The following is a 19,939-nucleotide window of genomic DNA, read 5'->3' as shown; positions in this document are numbered from 1 at the left end:
TGGAGTCCTACTGTACGATCACTTAAACGTGAACCGGTAGATGTGGCTGCAGTCAGAAAAGCTAGTGCAATCTTTGCTTGTTTAAATAGAGGCATAGAATCAAAATCACATGAAATATAGGTACTGCTTTATAAATTCTCAGTAAGATCACACCTGGAATACTGGATCCAGTTTTGGTCACCATGTTACAAAAAAGATGCTGAGACTTTGGAACAACTGCAAAGAAGAACAGCTAATACGATTAAGAGCCTGTAAGACAAAAACATATGAAGAACAGTTGCAGGATTTGGATATGACCAATCTATAGAAAAGAAGGACATCATTATTATTATTATTATTATTATTATTATTATTATTATTATTACTATTATGTCAATACAACACAGCAAATGAGATCACTATGCTGGATTTCGTATTACATCACCAGTCGGGCGCTTCCCAAGCACCTAAGACTACATGATGTAGCGGCGAATTATGTTTGCCAATCCCAGTAAAGCGGCCTTTTGCAATTGGCAGATGGAGATTTTGTCAATTCCGATGGTTTTCAAATGTCCACTGAGATCCTTTGGCACTGCGCCCAGCGTGCCAAGTACCACTGGGACCACTTTCACTGGCTTATGCCAGAGTTGTTGCAGCTCGATTTTTAGATCTTCGTATTTTACTAATTTCTCTAGCTGCTTCTCCTCAATTCTGCTGTCCCCTGGGATTGTGATGTCGATGATCCATACTTTCTTTTTCTCCACAATCAGGATTCTGGTGTGTTATGCTTCAGAATTCAGTCAGTCGGAAGTCGGAAGTCCCACAGTAGTTTTGCTTGCTCATTTTCGACCACTTTTTTGGGCTTATGATCCCACCAGTTCTTTGCCACTGGTAAATGGTAGTTCCGGCACAAGTTCCAGTGGATCATCTGTGCCACAGCATCATGTCTATGCCTGTAGTCAGTCTGTGCGATCTTTTTGCAGCAGCTGAGTATGTGATCGATTGTTTCATCTGTTTCTTTACAGAGTCTGCACTTTGGATTGTCTGTTGATTTTTCAATTCTGGCTTTGACAGCATTTGTTCTAATGGCCTGTTCTTGTGCTGTCAGTATTAGTCCTTCTGTCTCCTTTTTGAGTGTTCCACTTGTAAGCCATGACCAGGTCTTTTCTTTATCCACTTTGCCTTCAATCTTCTCCAAGAACTGTCCATGCAATGCTTTGTTCCGCCAACTGTCCATATGACATTGAGTTACATTTTTTCTGTACTGGTCCTTAGTTTGCTTCACCTTGAGAAGCTTCCTATTATTGACTATTTTTTTTATTATTATTATTATTATTATTATTATTATTATTATTATTATTATTATTATTATTATTATTTTGTTGTTGTTATTGTTATGTTGTTATTATTATTATTGTTATTATTATTATTATTATTAATAATAATAATAATAATAATAATAATTAGATTTGTATGCCGCCCCTCTCTGAAGACTCAGAGCAGATAGCGGTATTTTAGTATTTCAGAGGCTGCCACAAAGAGGAGGAGTCAATTTATTTTCCAAAGCATCAGAGGGCAGGACAAGAAAATATGAAGAGAGAAGCAACCTGGGATGGAGAAACTTCCTTATAGTGTGGACGATTAACCAGTAGAACAGCTTGCCTTCAGAAGTTGTAGATGGTTCAGCAATATAAGTTTATAAGAAAAGACTGGTCAGCCATCTATCTGAAATGATATAGGATCTCCTGCTTGAAAAGGGAGTTAGACTAGAAGACCTCCAAGGCCCCTTCCAGGTGATTAACACAATAAATGGGTCTGGTCATAGCGTTTCATAGTCAGGGTGTCTACACAAGGGGAGAGTCAAAAAGTCAATCCGTGATAGCACAAATAATGATTTTTTGACCCCTATCCCCACTTACACCCCCCCTAATAACCCTCTGAATTTCATTTTAAATATAGATGTGTGTGTGTGTTTATTATGAAAGACTTTTAGAAGGAAGGAAAATGTCATAAATACAGCTCCTTAATCTTCTTGTACTGCCTTAAATGCCATTTTCTATTGTCTGCTTCCTTTGTGTATATTTAGGCTGTTTCCTTTGTATATATTTAGTAAGGCAAATAACAGCTCTTTATTTTTCCCCCTGATTTACTTTTAAAAATCATATGAATCACTTGTTAATGTTTGACAGCATGTAATAATGGAAACGTCATAAATTTTGGTGAATGGGTATGAGTACGAACACATTCCAGTATAATGGGTAAGTGTTGCGGCTCAAGAGACCTGTTGGTCCTATCACAACTAAGAACTGGTTGGACCAGATTAGGACAGTGTCATATGATAGCTCTTCCCTTCTGACCAATCACATACCATTGTCCTTGGGTGCCTTGGGCACTTTTAAAAAGTGATTGGGGGTGTTGGCATAGCAAATTGTTTGGTTTCAGAGTGAAAGAAGGTGAGTAAATATATCTTCGGTCTCTAGCTTACTTGTGCTTGAGTTTTGGTCTAAAGTGTCTTTTCCTGTTGTTAAATCTAAAACATTTATAAAGTTAGTATGTATTAACATCTAACACAAATGAGATTAAAACAAAATTTGTCACTGGGTTGTTTCTGTTTTATCATGCTAGCTAAATGGAAAAACCCCTAGATTACTTACATATCTTACAGTTTTGTGGGGTATTACTTTAAGTAATGTGGGGTATTACTTTAAGATTTTTATTTTTATGTTTCCAATAAGAAAGAAATTATGCTGCCAATGATAATAACCTACCTTTCAGTGATTGCTGCTTAGTATAGGTGAGAGAATCTTGTAGAAAGCAAGTGAAAAAATTGTAAGCCTTCTCACTGTTTGGAACAAACAGTTACTTTTTAGTCAGGAAAAATTAACAGAAAGTGATATCTATAAGTGGACGTTGTAACTTTATACCTAATTCAAGTTACTTTACAGACGGTTTTAGCTTTTTCCTTGCTGAGTTATATGGAATGGTATAGCTGATAAAGCATCATTTGGGCTGGTATCAGTTTGAAAAATTGATGGGTTTTGTTCTGTACATTCTTCTAAAGTCTGTCAGCTATCTATAATTCTTTTGAACCATCCCTTGTTCAATCTCTGATACTGTATTTGTACTCCGATCCACAGTTGACTTTTTAAAAATATCTGTTAAACCTGATCTTACTTGGAAGTCTTATTCAGTTCAGTGAAGCTTGTTCCTGAATAGGTATAGAATAAATTGCAAGTGGGTAAAACATTTTGCATCACAAACTTGCCCTTCACATAAATGGCTAGTATCTATCTGTGTGCTACTAAAATTGTCTATTTGTAATCTTCACTGGGGTAAAATGGTGCATCACAGGGGAACAATTTTTGAACCAAGGTACCTTAAATGGTCTAACTTGAAGAAGGTACTCTAAGTTTGGAGCCTGTTACTCTTATCAAATTGAAATTTCAACAATCTTCAGATCAGTTGTCTTGGTCAAGTTATTCCCACAAGCGAAGTCAATGGATAATCTGGCAGGAAGTCAAGGGTTGCTCCTATTCCTGCTGCTTTTTTTTACCTGTCCATGGTCATTCTGTTTATCAGTTTAGGTAAAGATATATCACTGAAATCATGATCCAGTGGGTCATACGTTGTACTGCTTTTTAAAAAAGCTTTGTCTAGAGATTTAATTCTATTGACGGTTTTATATGGACACAATCTAGATTTTTCCAATGCATCTTTTAATATAAGGATAATGTGATCATTATCTTAAATTTGGCTTACATTACCATTTGCAGTCCATGACAACAAACCCAAAACTGTCAAAACAGTTGCTGGTAGATAAGATGACATCTTAAGGCTATGTTGTCAATAGTGTTAATACTATATAATAACCATGTTTGTCACTGTGATTGATGTTTTTGTTGTACAAAGAACAAAATAAAAAGCCAAATTCCTTTTTATTTATTCTGTAAAAAACTATAATAGAAACAAATTCAATGAAAGGACAATTTTTTAAAAGATGCTAAATATGCTTTGAATATCATCTTGTCAAGCAGTGTAGATGGACCTGATGATTTTATATGTTTGAAATGTCATCAGTAAAACCTTTTCCAATATGATTCTCCCCAAATATGTGTTAGAAGTCACAGGTCACAGGACTTTCAGACAGCCATTGACCAGGTTCAAGGGGAATCACGAGAGTTTCTAAGGGGGGCGTTCGCCCAGGTTCGCCTGGTGCACCAGTTGTGGTCCTATTTGGACCAGGAGTCACTGCTCACAGTCACTCATGCCCTCATCACCTCGAGGCTCAACTACTGTAACGATCTCTACAATGGGCTACCTTTGAAAAGTGTTCAGAAACTTCAGGTCGTGCAGAATGCAGCTGCGAGAGCAATCATGGGCTTTCCCAAATATGCCCATGTTACACCAACACTCTGCAGTCTGCATTGGTTGCCAATCAGTTTCCGGTCACAATTCAAAGTGTTGGTTATGACCTATAAAGCCCTTCATGGCACTGGACCAGATTATCTCAGGGACCACCTTCTGCTGCACGAATTCCAGCGACCAGTTAGGTCCCACAGAGTCGGTCTTCTCAGGGTCCCGTCAACTAAACAATGTCGCTTGGCGGGACCCAGGGGAAGAGCCTTCTCTTTGGCTGCCCCGGCCCTCTGGAACCAACTCCCCCCAGAGATTAGAATTGCCCCCACCCTCCTTGCCTTTTGTAAGCTGCTTAAAACCCACCTCTGCCACCAGGCATGGGGGAATTGAGATACTCTTCCCCCCTAGGCCTTTACAATTTTATGCATGGTATGTCTGTATGTATGTTTGGTTTTTATAATAATGGGTTTTTAACTGTTTTTAGTATTGGATTATTATTATATGCTGTTTTATTATTGCTGTTAGCCGCCCCGAGTCTCTGGAGAGGGGCGGCATACAAATCCAATAAATAAATAAATTTTGCGTATTTGTATGTTAACATTTGAAAAACACTATACCGGTAATTATTTATAAGTGTAGTGTACTAAGTATGGTGAACTTATGAAGCTTTAAGACTGAGCATTTTCCACCACAAGAGGACAATTGAGTAAAACGCAGCATAGTTTCAAAGGAAAACAGGTGTGTTTCCAATAGAATGAATTAGATTCAGGGCATGTCACTACAGATCTGTGTAATGTCAATGAGGGATTTGAGAATACCTTACATTTGTTTGACTATGCTTGGATGCTTCTCAATTGGGAAATTGTTTTAGTATCTGGTATCAACTACCTTTTCTAAAAACTGATGAGTAATCAACTGATACTTACACTTAATAGGCACTGCTTATGATTTTTTTAATTGCCAATCTTGCTGAACTTGAGCAGGAAGTTCCAAAATATATATATGGGCAATGCATATACCCTTACTATGAGACCGGATAGTCAAGGAATGATTAAGCATATCCCATTGCTATGAATAAATTACATTCATATACACATTCACTTAGAGTCACGATCAATGAATATAGTGTAGCTTGCTTGTAGCTAAGTGAATACAAGAGACTAAGAAAGATCAGGGGAAGAGGTTTTTAAAAGAGCTGCATTTATCTTCCTCCAGATATTCATTAATAAAAAGCATGGAGAAGTTATCGATTGCTCTGCTCTAAGCAACCCTATAGATTTCATTTATAGATTTCCACATTCTGTGCCTCAGTATATTTTCTTTAGGACATTATGTCTGGACTTGGGTCATACACTGAGATAAATAGAGATATATATATCAATACTATCCATTCTTATGGAGTGTAACAAATCTGGGATTGTTATTTTGTTAAGTGATATATGCTGGTAAGCACACTTAGAATTTTAAGTGCTAGTTATAAATTGACTGCTATGATGGCCATGACCAGTTACAAGACTGCTTTAGAAGTACTGAATGGTCCATCTTCCTGGCTGTTGGTAGCAGAGCAGTTAGTACTGGCAAAGGGCTAAGGTGAAACACATCTAATCTCCTTTCACTTCCCCAGGCATTCTCCCCTCAATTCATTTCTTTCTTTCTTTTTCTTCACTATCCACTTTCCCTCCAAGTTCAACTCTGGTGCACCAGTTGTGGCCCTATTTGGACCGGGAGTCACTGCTCACAGTCACTCATGCCCTCATCACCTTGAGGCTCGACTACTGCAATGCTCTCTACATGGGGCTACCTTTGAAAAGTGTTCGGAAACTTCAGGTCGTGCAGAATGCAGCTGCGAGAGCAGTCATGGGCTTCCCCAAATATGCCCATGTTATACCAACGCTCCGCAGTCTGCATTGGTTGCCGATCAGTTTCCAGTCACAATTCAAAGTGTTGGTTATGACCTATAAAGCCCTTCATGGCACCGGACCAGATTATCTCAGGGACCGCCTTCTGCCGCACGAATCCTAGCGACCAGTCAGGTCCCACAGAGTGGGCCTTCTCTGGGTCCCGTCAACTAAACAATGTCATCTGGCGGGACCCAGGGAAAGAGCCTTCTCTGTGGCAGCCCGGGCCCTTTGGAACCAACTCCCCCCAGAGATTAGAATTGCCTTCACCCTCCTCGCCTTTCGTAAACTTCTTAAAACCCACCTCTGCTGTTAGGCATGGGGGAACTGAGATATTCTTTCCCCCTAGACCTTTACAATTTATGCATGGTATGTCTGTATGCAGGGCCGCCGATAGACCGGTACTACTGGGAGTGGTGTAACGGGCCCGGCAATTAGGGGGGCCCGCAGTCACCAGCTCCTTGCACATGCGCAGACTGTACCCTCCTTCTTTTGCCGGACGCCTGCCTGAGCCTCACCTCAGCAAAGTAAAAGGCCCAGGCCAAATTGATTAGGTGAAGCAGGCGGCCCGGCCGGCAAAAGAGGGAGGGTACAGTCTGCGGAAGCCAAGCTCCCCATTGCTATGGGAAGCTGGCCGCTTCTGCTGAGCCCAGTCCTCGCCCGGTGGCTTTCGGCTCCTCCCGCCAAGGAGCTGCAAGGCTGGCCCCGGAGCCCCGCGCGGCCAGCGTTCCCTCGTGCCCAGCGGGCTCCCCTTTCCTAAACCCCCGCCAGCCCCATCATTCCATTCCCGCCCTGCTCTCCTTCCCCGAGGCGTCCCTTGCCCATCATCCCCTGCCGGGCATGGGGGCTTCCGCCGCCGCTGCCTTCCGCAACGCCCCCCGAGGAGCCGCGTGGGTCTCCAACCTTCTCCTGGTGAGTCACCGCGGCAAGGATGCGGGCGAGGGAGAAAGGGCAGAACCCGGCGCCTCGAGCAGGGGAGGGAAGGAGCCGGCATAGTAAAAATCACAATTTCTTTCGTTGATTTTTCTTTCTTTCTCTATTTCTCTCTTGCTCTTTCATTCTTTTTTCTTTATCTTGCTTTCTTTCTTTCTCTTGCTTTCTCTCCTTCCTCCCCTCTTTCCATTTCTTTCATTCCCCCTCTCTTTTTATTTCTCTTTCATTCTCTTTCTTTCCTCTTTCTTTCTTTCTTTCATTTCTTTTTCTTTCTTTCTCTCTTTCTCTCTTGCTCTTTCATTCTTTTTTTCTTTCTCTTGCTTTCTTTCTTCCTCTTTCTTTCTCTCTCTCCTTCCTTCCCACCTTCCATTTCTTTCATTCCCCCTCTCTCTTTTTATTTCTCTTTCATTCTCTTTCTTTCTTTCTCTTTCTTGCTCTTTCTCTTTCTCTCTTTTACCTTCCCTTCCTCTATTTCTTCTTTTCTTTCTCCTTCCTACCTTCTTCCCTCCCTCCCTTCCTTCAGTCCTTCCTCTCTTACTCTCCCCTTTCATAAGTTTCCTTCCTTCCTCTGTTCCTGTCCCTTCCCCCTTTCTTTCTTTCTTTCTTTCCTTCCCTCCCTCCATTTCTTGCTTTCCTTCTCCTTCCTCCCTTCTTTCCTCCCTCGCTCCCTTCTTTCACTCCTTCCTCTCTTATTCTCCCGTTTCACACCTTTCCTTGCTTCCTTTGCACCCTTCCTCTGTTCCTGTCCCTTCCCTCTTTCCTTCCTTCCTTCCCACCCTCCGTCCATTCATTCACCCATTCCTCTCTTGATCGCCCCTTTTACCATTCCTTCCTTCCTTCCTTCCTTTCACCCTCCCTCCTTCCTTCATAGCTCGCCCTCGCCTTTCTTCCCTTCCTTCCAGATGGGAGTGCCCCCTCAAGACACCCGCCCGACTGCTGGTACCCTGCTTTTTCTCTCCCCTCGTCCTTTCCAGCTCCTTGCCGGTGGCTGCCGGGTGTGGGATCCCCCTCCCCCCTCCCCTCGCTAGAAAGCACATGGTTTTGTCAACAAGAAGGGAGAAGTGCCAAGGAGCTGTAAATAAGCCTCGCTCTGCCTGACCGATGCCAGGAGGATCTTTCTTTCCCTTGTCACTCCCGCTTCTTTCTTTCTCCTGGACGAGTCCACACAATCGGCTTAACCCAGTTCCTGAAATAGCCTATGGCAGTGCTTCCCAACCTTGACAACTTGAAGATATATGGACTTCAACTCCCAGAATTCCCCAGCCAGCATTTGCTGGCTGGGGAATTCTGGGAGTTAAAGTCCAGATATCTTCAAGTTGCCAAGGTTGGGAAACACTTGCCTATGGGACCGCCTCGCTTGGCGTGAAGCGGGAAATGATCCCCGGGGGATGGAGTGGCTTGGCGACTTAAAATAGTTTTAAAATGGTGGGGGGCCCCCAGACACTTAGGCTGTATGGGGCCCCAAAATTCCTGATGGTGGCCCTGTCTGTATGTATGTTTGGTTTTTATAATACGGGTTTTTTAGTTATTTTAGTATTGGATTGGATTGTTACATGCTGTTTTTATCATTGTTGTTAGCCACCCTGAGTCTACGGAGAGGAGGGGCATACAAATCCAATAAATAAATAAATAAACTCTGGATGTTAATAAAATTTTGAGCTGTTCCACTGAGCCTATCATAATTCTTATTTTGCTCACTAATTATGTCTTTCATCACAATCAAATAAATAATGCTTTTATATTTGCAATCATCTATACATATGAATAGAGTTACATTCATTCACACACATTTAAAACAAACTTTTAGATGTTTTTCGAAGCAACTGCTTACCAACAATTACCATTCTTTTCATTTAATTTCATTCCTGCATTTCTGAATTGCTCAATCAGTTTTCTACACTATGCTGTCTTCTTCCCAGTCTTCCATTCATGTCATCGTGTTGGATATTTCCCCCCCCCCTGAATTTATTCATTCAGAATGATCCACAAGTGGTTTCCATAATTCTTCCATTGTTAGTGTTCAATGGATGTAGCACCCAGCTGTCGCCATCGTATGAGTGCATATGCATACACAAGTGCACACAAACACACACACACACACACACACACACTTACAATACCCCATCTTTTCTGCCATTCATTTTAACCATTTCATTCATAAATGAAGCATATACTTTCACTTTTAAACATGTATTCATCAACTCCATTCCACAAGATAATTACCACCTTCATTCAGATGTTCTTCTCCCTTTTTTCTCTTTTGGTTTCATAACATCACAAGATATCTATTTTTTTTCTTCCTACCATTTCATTTGTTATTTAATGATCTTTATGTTTACTATTCTTATAATTTGAGTTTCAGTTTTCTATGCAACAGGGTCATCAGATGCACCCTTAGATATTGATCTTTGCTCCCATCCCGGCTGTAAATGGCTAAAGTTTTAGCACATTTTGGCTAGTATGCTACAGTGAAACCAATGCCCAGTTTTAACCCAAGCATACTCCTGCCACTATATTCAGGTCATAATCTTTGATCCAAATATTCAGCATATTACAGTGGTACCTCTACTTAAGAACGCCTCTACTTTTCTAGATAAGAACCGGGTGTTCAAGATTTTTTTGCCTCTTCTTAAGAACCATTTTCTACTTAAGAACCCAAGCCAAGAAAAATTTCCCAGGAAATTTGAGAGTGGCACGAAGGCCCAGTGAGTTTCCTGCCATTCCCCCTTTAATTCCAGCCATTTTGGGCTTTTCTGGGCTGCCAGAGGAGCCTTTCAGTGGTGCTTAAGGAGGCTTTGGCAGTCCAGAGCAAATGAAGCATTTTCCTTTCTCTGGATGCGTGGAGAGGGAATAAACCTCTGCCAGTGTCCAGAGAAAAGAAACGCTCCCTTCACTCTGGACAGCGACTGTCCTCCTCCATTTCTTCCTCCTCCTCCTCCCACCCAAATTCCGAGCTTTTATTTCTTTCCTTAATGGGTTTGCATGCACTATTTGCTTTTACATTGATTCCTATGGGAAAAATTGCTTCTACTTACAAACCTTTCTACTTAAAAACCTGGTCACGGAACAAATTAAGTTCTTAAGTATAGGTACCACTGTATTTCACATTTCCAACCTACTAGATGGCATTGTAATAACCAACACCTTTGGTGCATGATTATTACGCTCTCTACATGGGGCTACTTTAAAGAGTGTTCGGAAACTCCAGATCGTGCCGAATGCAGCTGTGAGATCTATTGTGGGGCTCCCTAGATTTGCCCACATCTCGTCAACACTCCACGGCCTGCATTGGTTGCCGATTAGTTTCCGGTCACAATTTAAAGTGTTGGTAATGACCTATAAAGCCCTACATGGCATCGGACCAGAATACCTTCGGGACCGCCTTTTGCCGCATGAGTCCCAGAGACCGATTAGGTCCCACAGAGTTGTCCTTCTCTGGGTCCTGTCGACTAAACAATGTCGTCTGGCGAGCCCCAGGGGAAGAGCCTTCTCTGTGACAGCCCCAGCCCTTTGGAATCAACTCCCCCTGGAGATCAAAACCGCTCCCACCCTCCTTGCCTTTTGTAAATTACTGAAGACCCACCTATGTCATCAGGCACGGGGAAACTGAGCCCCTGGGTTTATATTATTTATGTATGGTATGTGTTGTATGGTTTTAATGATGGGTTTTTAGATATTTTTTAAATGTATTAGATTTGTTTACATTGTTGTTATTGTTGTGAGCTGCTCTGAGTCTCCGGAGAGGGTCAGCATACAAATCTAATAAATTAAATTAAATTATCCAGTGAAATTTTTGTATTTTGTGTTACCCATATACACTAAAGCCAATTTGGTCTGTGGTTAAGGCAAGGGTCTGTGAATTCTAGTTCCATCTTAGCCATGAAAGTCAGCTGGTGATCTTGGGCTAATAACTCTCTCTTAGCCCAACTCATCTCAGAGGGTTGTTGTTCTAGGAAAAATAGGAGGAGGAAGTTATGTTGGATATGCTTACCACTGTGAATTATTTGTAAAACTAATAAAGGAAAAATATAAATAAGTACATGTACATGTATCTGGTGTGATCTTTCCCAGCTTCACCTGCAGCTTCCTGTCTGTTAGGAAGCTTGCGATCCACTTACAAGTGTGTTCAAGTACCACTAGCTGATTTAGTTTGGTTAAGAGAATGTCCAGTATGATGGTGTTGAATGCTGAACTGAAGACTACAAAGAGGACCCTAGCGTAGGTCATTGGAGATTCAAGATGTTGAAGGATGTAGTGTAGAGCCATATTAACATAGAGCTTATGAGAACTACAACAAAACCACATGAACCACACAGGAAACATACCAACCCTAACCTCCAACATTTTATCCTTAGATTGTCCATGGTTGACCTCTCCTGATTCCTAAGAGGTCAATAAGGGGTGTGCATAAGTGCACTAGAGTGCCTTCTGACCCCTGTCCTTTATCTCATATATCTTCTCTTCTATCCCTTTATCTTTCTTCTATTCTCTCATTGATTTATTTTATCCTATACTCCCTCTTCTACGCCTTCTCTAATTTTATTTTCTTGAAGGTGCCCTCTACTACCTTCATTGTGTATTATTATGTACAGTATTGGACAAAATTAAATAAATAAATAAAACTAAATAAAATAAATAGGCAAACAAACAAATATCTAAGACTGATCTTAAATATGGTGATGAACATTCTTAACTCTTAAGAGTCTTCAGAGCACAATTTGTTTAGGGAAAAAAACTAGGAAATGAAATATTTTACAATGAAAGATCAGTTCCTATTACCCAATGAAATATCTGAGTATGCAAGCTAGGAGATTAGAGTAAAGTTCAATGCCCATAGAGACTCTGTTCTCAACCACACCCTTTCAAAAACATTTCTTTTTCATCCAAGGTTTCTGTGGTTTTGATGGAGCCAGGGTGTTTTCCTACTCTTTGTTTATTTGCAAATAAATCTTTTCATTTTTAAGCTTTTGTTCTACAAGGGTTAAAAGCACCAAAGCTCAGTTAGTAAGTTTTGTACGTAACAAATCAGCCAGTTCCAGGTCATTCTTGATTTGGAAAGAAATACTTCTATGGGCGTGTAGCTGCCCTTGTTTTGAATTCCAAACCCATGTATTATAACTGAGATATTATATTAGGAGGTTAAAATAAAGAAGTCTAAGTATGGAATTTTACCAATGCCAGTGAACAGTTTGTGTAAGGCTGAACTAGTTATGGATATCCCAGTCTTACAGTCTCCAAAAGGCTGGAGTTGTAACTATGATGATTTCTCAACCAATTAATTTGTTGGACATAGTGGGTGTGGAATGTTGGAAACTGCAATTCAACATATCAAAAGAGTTCTGATTTAGAAAATTTACTAGACATCTTAGAGGTCACACAGATATTTCATTCAATATCAAGACAGAATTAAACTAATTATACTGCTACATTTTTCCCTCTCACTTTCTTTTAACTTTGAATTACTTTGTGTTGTATTATGTATATTATTAGCATCAAAGGTGTTAAAGAACCCCTGGGCATCTCAAATTTTTACCTATTTATTGCAGTAATCTTTAAGCCATAAGAGATTTGTTGTTATAATAAACAGTTTTGCCGGCAAGAAAATTAATATGTTTGCTTAGTTTTTCACTTGTTTTCTTCACTCACTTGAGAATTTTGAAAAAGAATTCACACACAGTTTTAATAACTGATGGTATCGATACTAATCTGGAGCCAGTCGTTAAGTTTTAGCCAGTAATATAGAATTGATTTTTTTCTTTTCTCCTTTCAATACGTTTTTCTGTTTGTCTTCTTCCTCCTTAAAATAAAGCAAACTAATAGTGCTTTTACTACAAACAAATCAGATGCCTGATTCTATTGTCAAAGTCCAAGGAGTTAAGAATTTAGTGACTACTGGGACTACTTATCTGTTAAATTTCTTTTCCCCCTCTTTTTCATCAAAATAAAAATGGCTTCTTTAAAAAGAGAAAAGAAACCCATTAAGAAGAAATGGTGGAAGGTATCAGAAACTGTGTATCTAAAACCAATTCATTTTCATTACCCCTTTGCTTCAATAAAATCATTCATTCATTCATTTTCTACAGCTGCTCATCTCACACAGATGATTCTAGATAGCTTACAAATTTAAAACACAAAACACAAACAAAAAAACCCCCAGTCATACAACAAAAACAATTAAAACACATTAAAAACAACCGAAACTATTACAATCACTTTTTATTAAAAAAAAACATGATCTGAAAGGTCACGATCCAACTTATTAATCATATACAGGTGAAACTCAAAAAATTAGAATATCCTGCAAAAGTTAATTTATTTAAGTAATGCCACTTAAAAGGTGAAATGTAATATATGAGAGAGACTCATTACATACAAGGCAAGATACTGTAGTTCAAGCCGTGATTTGTCATAATTGTGATGATCATGGGGTACAGCTCATGAAAAACCCCAATCCACCAGAAAATTAGAATATTACATGCAATCAATAAAGCAAGGATTGTATATAGAACAATATCAGATCTCTGAAAAGTACAGTGCTCCCTCAATTTTCGCGGGGGATGCGTTCCGAAACTACCCGCGAAATTCGAATTTCCGCGAAGTAGAGATGCGGAAGTAAATACACTATTTTTGGCCATGAACAGTATCACAAGCCTTCCCTTAACACTTTAAACCCCTAAACTGCAATTTCTCATTCTCTTAGCAACCATTTAGATTATTATTCACCATGTTTATTTATTAAAGTTTATTTAAAAAAATATTTATTAAAGGCGGATGAAAGTTTGGCGATGACGTATGACGTCATCGGGCATGAAAAACTGTGGTATAGGGGAAAAAAACCACAAAGTATTTTTTAATTAATATTTTTGAAAAACCGTGGTATAGCCGTTTCGCGAAGTTCAAACCCCCGAAAATCGAGGGACCACTGTATGAGCATGCATATGTATTCAGTACTTCATTTGGGACCCTTTTGCAACAATTATTGCCTCAATGCAGTGTGGCATGGAAGTCATCAGCCTGTGGCACTTATGGAAGATCAGGATGCTTCAATAGCAACCTTTAGCTCATCTCCATTGTTTGGTCTCATGTCTCTTGGCAATGCCCTATAGATTGTCTATGGGGTTCAGGTCAGGCAAGTTTGCTGGCCAATCAAGCATAGTGATTCTATGGTCATTGAACCAAGTTTTTGTGCTTTTGGCAGTATGGGTAGATGCCAAGTCCTGCTGGAAAATTGAAGTCAGCATCCCCATAAAGCTCATCTGCAGAAGGAAGCATGAAGTGCTCCAAAATCTCCTGATCGACAGTTGTGCTGATCCTAGACTAATGAAGCACAGTGGACCAACACCAGCAGATGACATTGCTCCCCAAATCAACACAAGGACCAGAGAATGGAGGAAGGAATGGAAACCAAGGACCCAAAGAATGGAGGAAGAATGGAGAGGCATACACTGCAAGATGCTTGAAGTCCAGGGTGAAGTTTCCACAGTTTGTGGAAGAAAAAAAGCTGTCTTCCTTGGTCTCATTAGATGCCATTACTTGGTAGGGGGGACCTTTAACATGCAACTCCTGTGAGATCTTATGAAATGGGTAGATGTAATCAGAGATAGGCAGACCCACAAATATTCAGTACTTTATTCTTATTTTATTTATCTAAAAAAACAAAGCAGAACCCAAATTCTCCATTTAATTTTTAGAGCTTTTCAAAAGGCATATTAGCTGCAGGCAAATAATTATAATAGTTCTGATCATATCTATGGCGATCCTCAGTCATCCAGATCATGGTTGTCCCAAAGGAGAGTTTTCAAAAGGCAACTGGACTTTCTATTTTTTCTTTGGAGACATTTCGCTTTTCATCCGATAAGTTTCTTTGGCACTGTTTGCATGTTGGGGAAAGGAAAGATGAAGAAGCTTCTTGAATGAGAAATGAAATTGTTTCAAAGAAAAACCAAAAAGTCCAGTTGCCTCTTGAAAAACCACATTCTGAGTAGATTATTAAGCAAGAGATACCAATAATCTCAGTTGCGACCCTATCTGGACCGGGAGTCACTGCTCACAGTCACTCATGCCCTCATCATCTCGAGGCTCAACTACTGTAATGCTCTCTACATGGGGCTACCTTTGAAAAGTGTTTGGAAACTCCAGGTTGTGCAGAATGCAGCTGAGAGAGAAATTATGGGCTTCCCTAAATATGCCCATGTTACTCCAACACTACGCAGTCTGCATTGGTTGCAGATCAGTTTCCGGTCACAATTCAAAGTGTTGGTTATGACCTATAAAGCCCTTCATGGCACCGGACCAGATTACCTCAGGGACCGCCTTCTGCCGCACGAATCCCAGCGGCCAGTTGGGTCCCACAGAGTGGGTCTTCTCCGGGTCCCGTCAACTAAACAATGCCGCTTGGCAGGACCCAGGAGAAGAGCCTTCTCTGTGGCGGCCCCGGCCCTCTGGAACCAACTCCCCCCAGAGATTAGAATTGCCCCCACCCTCCTTGCCTTTTGTAAGCTACTTAAAAGCCACCTCTGCCGCCAGGCATGGGGGAATTAAGACTTTTTTCTCCCCCTAGGCCGTTACAACTGTATACATGGTATGTTTGTATGTATGTTTGGTTTTTATATATTAAGGGGTTTTAATTTGCTTTTGGTATTGGATTTTATTGTATATTTTCATGATTGTTGTTAGCCGCCCTGAGTTTTCGGAGAGGGGCAGCATATAAATCCAATAAAACTTAAACTTAAACTTAAACATAATAATAATAATTAAAAAAACCAAAAAGGCAAAACCTGAAAAGGTAACATAGTGGAAGAACTACTCGATATGGTTCAATTTTCTCCAAGAAGATATATGTGTTCCACCAGGAAATTATGAAGTGTAGGATGAAGGAGCAGGATTGAAATTTGAGATTATAAAAATATGTTTACAGAAAACTTAATCGTTTTGAAAAAGTTTAAACTTGAAGGTCAAGTCAGTTACTTCCTAGAGTGTTGAAGGAATTTGATAATTGTCCAGCTGAACTTTGAAAAAGAATTAGGAATGGAGGATGGTAAAAGTTCCTCCCAACAGAAAAAGGAAATTTCATAAAACTTCAATTTTATTTAAAGTAAATCTCTAAGGATTTAATGTATGAACATCTTGAAAAGAGTGCTTATTGGAAGTTACTAAGAAATTGTGAAGAACATATCTCGACAAACTAGTATTTGATAATCTCTTTAATAGATTGTGGAGTGTTATATGCATAATATCTTGATTTCAGCAAAAGATAAGACAAACATTCTTGAATTACATTTACCAGCAAGCTGATTACTTGTAAACTGCAATAAAGTGATTACATAGCTTGCTTACTGTTCTGTCTGGGTCACTCCGGAAGCTATGACCAACCCAAAAAGATAAGCCAGACACACCGGTAGAATTCAAATACAGTTTTATAATGTTAAAGAGAAACAAAGCTAACAGAAAATGTCCTTACAAAGCAGGAAAACACTGGAACTCCAAATATATACACGAAGGCAATTGTCCATACATAAATATAGGATTCTTGCTGCCAAGACGAGGCTGTAGGTAACAGACATACACCTCCCACGATTCTTCAAGACTGCTGGGCCACGAGCCAGGAACAGAAACGCCGAGAAAACAATGCAGGTTACAGCAACTCCAAACTGATAACACTCCACATGGCTTCAAGGGTTTGCCTGCCTTATAAACCCTTCCCTGCTAATGAGGACCACACCCAAGCCCTGGTGTTCCTTATTCAATGCTGATAATATTTCTTCAATTGATCCTTCCTTTGATCTAGACGTCTCTGTCGCATGTTAATGACAGCTTGTGCTTCGTCACCTAATGACTCCAAAGACTCCAAGCTACTGGCTGGGGAGAGCCCCTCCCCGGGGCTCCCATGCTGTTCTTCCTCGTCACATTCCTGACTATACTCTCCCCTGTCCGACTGCCCAGCCCCCTCCTCTTCGCTGTCATCCTCCTCCGGGCATGGAGCCAGCAGAGACGCAGCTGGTCTTTGATCTGCCTCACGCTGAACCACAACACTTACAAAACAAACTCAAAGAGTATACTTCAATAGTTATCCATAAAATTGGAGAGTGGTATTCTACAACAATCAATTTTATGTCTGACTGAGGGGAATGTTTATTGAATTTGTAGATGGTTCAAAGTCAGGTAAGGTAGAACATGGAAGATAAAAATAAAAATTATAGTTTAAAAATAACGGAAGAAAATGCAATAGATATAAATGCAAAGTTCACAGTAATAAAAACACTAAATCAAATGTACAAGTATAGGATAGTAGCCATCTGGTATACTAACTGTGTATGTGACAGATTGTGGATGTAGTTATCTGCAATTGAATATGATCCAGCAGTGTCACATAACTGGAAAGAAGACACTCTATTTGCATGAAGAGAAGCACAGTGTCCAAATTACAAAAAGTAATCATTCCAGTCAGTCCTGCTTTGGTTAGTCTCATCTTGACTAGTGAGTTTTTCCTACTAGTTTAGGCCACCATATTTCATATTCAAAAAGGGATGACTGACAAGAAACATGATAAAATTCTTTAAATATCTGAATGAGTATCACATTAAAGAGAGTTGTTTTTCTCTCTTATCAAAGAGTACAAGACACAGTTGCTAGATTTATGTTGCACAAAGGCAGAATCCAACTAAATCCAATAAATAAATGTACATAAATCTTCAGAAATGGCAAAATTGAAACATGTTTTTTAAATAAAAGAATTGAATACTTTTATTATATTTTTCTGTTAAAAAATGAAATGGTAATTTCTGAGTTTGCTGATTTAAAAGGTTGAAAATGAGATAGAAGGGAATTGTATGATGTTACAACTAGACACAAGAACAGTTTTTTTCAGAACGCCATCACTCCACTAAACAAATAATTCTCTCAACACTGTCAGACTTTCTACTAAATCTGCACTTCTATTCTACTAGTTTTTCTCATCATTCCTTTCACCCATTTCCTCCCATGTTGACTGTATGACTGTAACTCGTTGCTTATATCCTAAGATTTTTATTAATATTTCTTCTTCATTGCTTATTTGACCCCTATGACAATCATTGTTGTACCACATGATTCTTGACAAATGTATATTTTATTTTATGTACGCTGAGAGCATATGCACCAAGACAAATTCCTTGTGTGTCCAATCACACTTGATCAATAAAAATTCTATTCTATTCTATCCTATTATCAGTGAAGGGGTACCAATTTTTTTACTACCACACTTGGGCGTAGTTTATGCAGGATGCCCTGCATTTTCTTTCAACATCTTTCAGTGCAAATTGGGTGCTCTGGGATGGAGCTCCATTTTTGCTACCCCACTGCGTCCGTCCCCCACCCACCCCGGTCCGGCCACTGACTGAGGGATAATATGTTGATCTGTAAGTACTGTAAGTGGTAGCTTTTGGTCACCAAATAAGAAGGAAGGACTCACTGGAAAAGAACCTAATGCTGAGAAAGATTGAGGGCAAAAAAGAAGGGGACGACAGAGAATAACAACAACAAGTGCTATAAACAACATTGGAAGTCACTCCTTTGTTTTTTTTATTCGTCCTTTTCTTTATACTGTTTTTTCACACTTTTTTTTCTCTTTCTTACCTCTCTTTTATATATGTTATGCTTTGTTCTGTCTGGGTTCCCCCAGACCTCAACACCAACTGGAAAAAACAGCCAGACACTCTGGTAAAAGCCAAAAGTATTTTATAGCTGGAAAAAATAAACACAGAGGAAAACCTGTTCTTCCCAACAGACAGGTTATAATATGTTACAGCAGAGTCCTGATGTCCAGACAATACAGCAAGCTTCTTGCTGGCAACCCCCCCCCCCCCCAAGGTTTCAATAGTCAAAGGCACAAACCAGGATTCCAAGACGCCAAAGTTCACAGCCAGGTCCCAAGACTCTCAAAGATAAAACTCCACAAGCCAGGAAGGGTGGGTCTGCCTTTTAGCCTTTCCCAAGAGCACCACACCCAAACCCAGCTGTTGCCTCTTTAATGCTGAAAGTACTTAGCCAATTGATTTCTTCTCTGAGTAGCTCTTCTTTGTCGCAGATCAATTATGGCTTGTGCATTTTCCTCTAAGGAATCCAGGCTGCTTGCTGGGGAGAGCTCCCCCTGGTGGGACTCTGGCTGTCCTCGCTCTTCTTCAGCCTGGGATTCCTCCTCCTCGTCTGTCTGCACCTCCTGTTCCTCAGCCTCTCCCTCTGAGCTGGAAACCGACATAAGATCAGCCGTTCCCTGAGGGGGCCTCAGACGGAACCACAACATGCTTAATTTTTATTCATGTAAAAATCCTTTTTAAGATTATATTTAAGCAATATATTTATCGAGAGTATAAGAAGGAACCGAAATGTGCAATGTAAAAGGATATTCACATTTCCTCCGATCTCATAACTAAAAATAAACAAGAGCATCACACTCCATGCATATGAATATCAGTGAATTTCTCTTCTCCTCTGAAAAAATAAATAAATAAAATGATTGACAAAAATTAGGGGAAAATGTAGTTCTGCATAGCATTAGAAAAACCTGCCTAGTACTCTTTCTCCCGCAAGTACATGAGAGAGAATGGTGGAGAGGGTGTGTAAATTTCATGGAAGATACTAAGGATTGGAACGCAGAGCAGAAAGTTTTAGAACTTTAAAACATTCAACTGGAATGTTACTTTCCTGGTCTCCCTTGTTCTAGCTGCAACCAGTTCATTGAATTATTTTCTCAGCCTGTTCCTTAACAGTGGCTGGGATGAGAGTTTCTGATGGGT

At 40.0% G+C, this 19,939-nt stretch overlaps 1 protein-coding gene across 1 annotated transcript in view; it reads left to right on the top strand.

Annotated features, from left to right (window-relative positions):
* Positions 1-2,365: 2,365 nt before the first annotated feature.
* UPK1B (uroplakin 1B) overlaps positions 2,366-19,939 on the top strand; it is a 41,121-nt gene continuing 23,547 nt past the window's right edge. Inside the window, exon 1 of the mRNA XM_070749931.1 lies at positions 2,366-2,432. The gene's annotated coding sequence lies outside the window, so the exon portion shown is untranslated. The remainder of the gene's footprint in view (positions 2,433-19,939) is intronic.

Source organism: Erythrolamprus reginae, chromosome 4 (assembly GCF_031021105.1).
Source record: "Erythrolamprus reginae isolate rEryReg1 chromosome 4, rEryReg1.hap1, whole genome shotgun sequence".
Lineage (NCBI taxonomy): Eukaryota > Metazoa > Chordata > Lepidosauria > Squamata > Dipsadidae > Erythrolamprus > Erythrolamprus reginae.
This window is presented reverse-complemented; position numbering and strand designations above follow the sequence as displayed.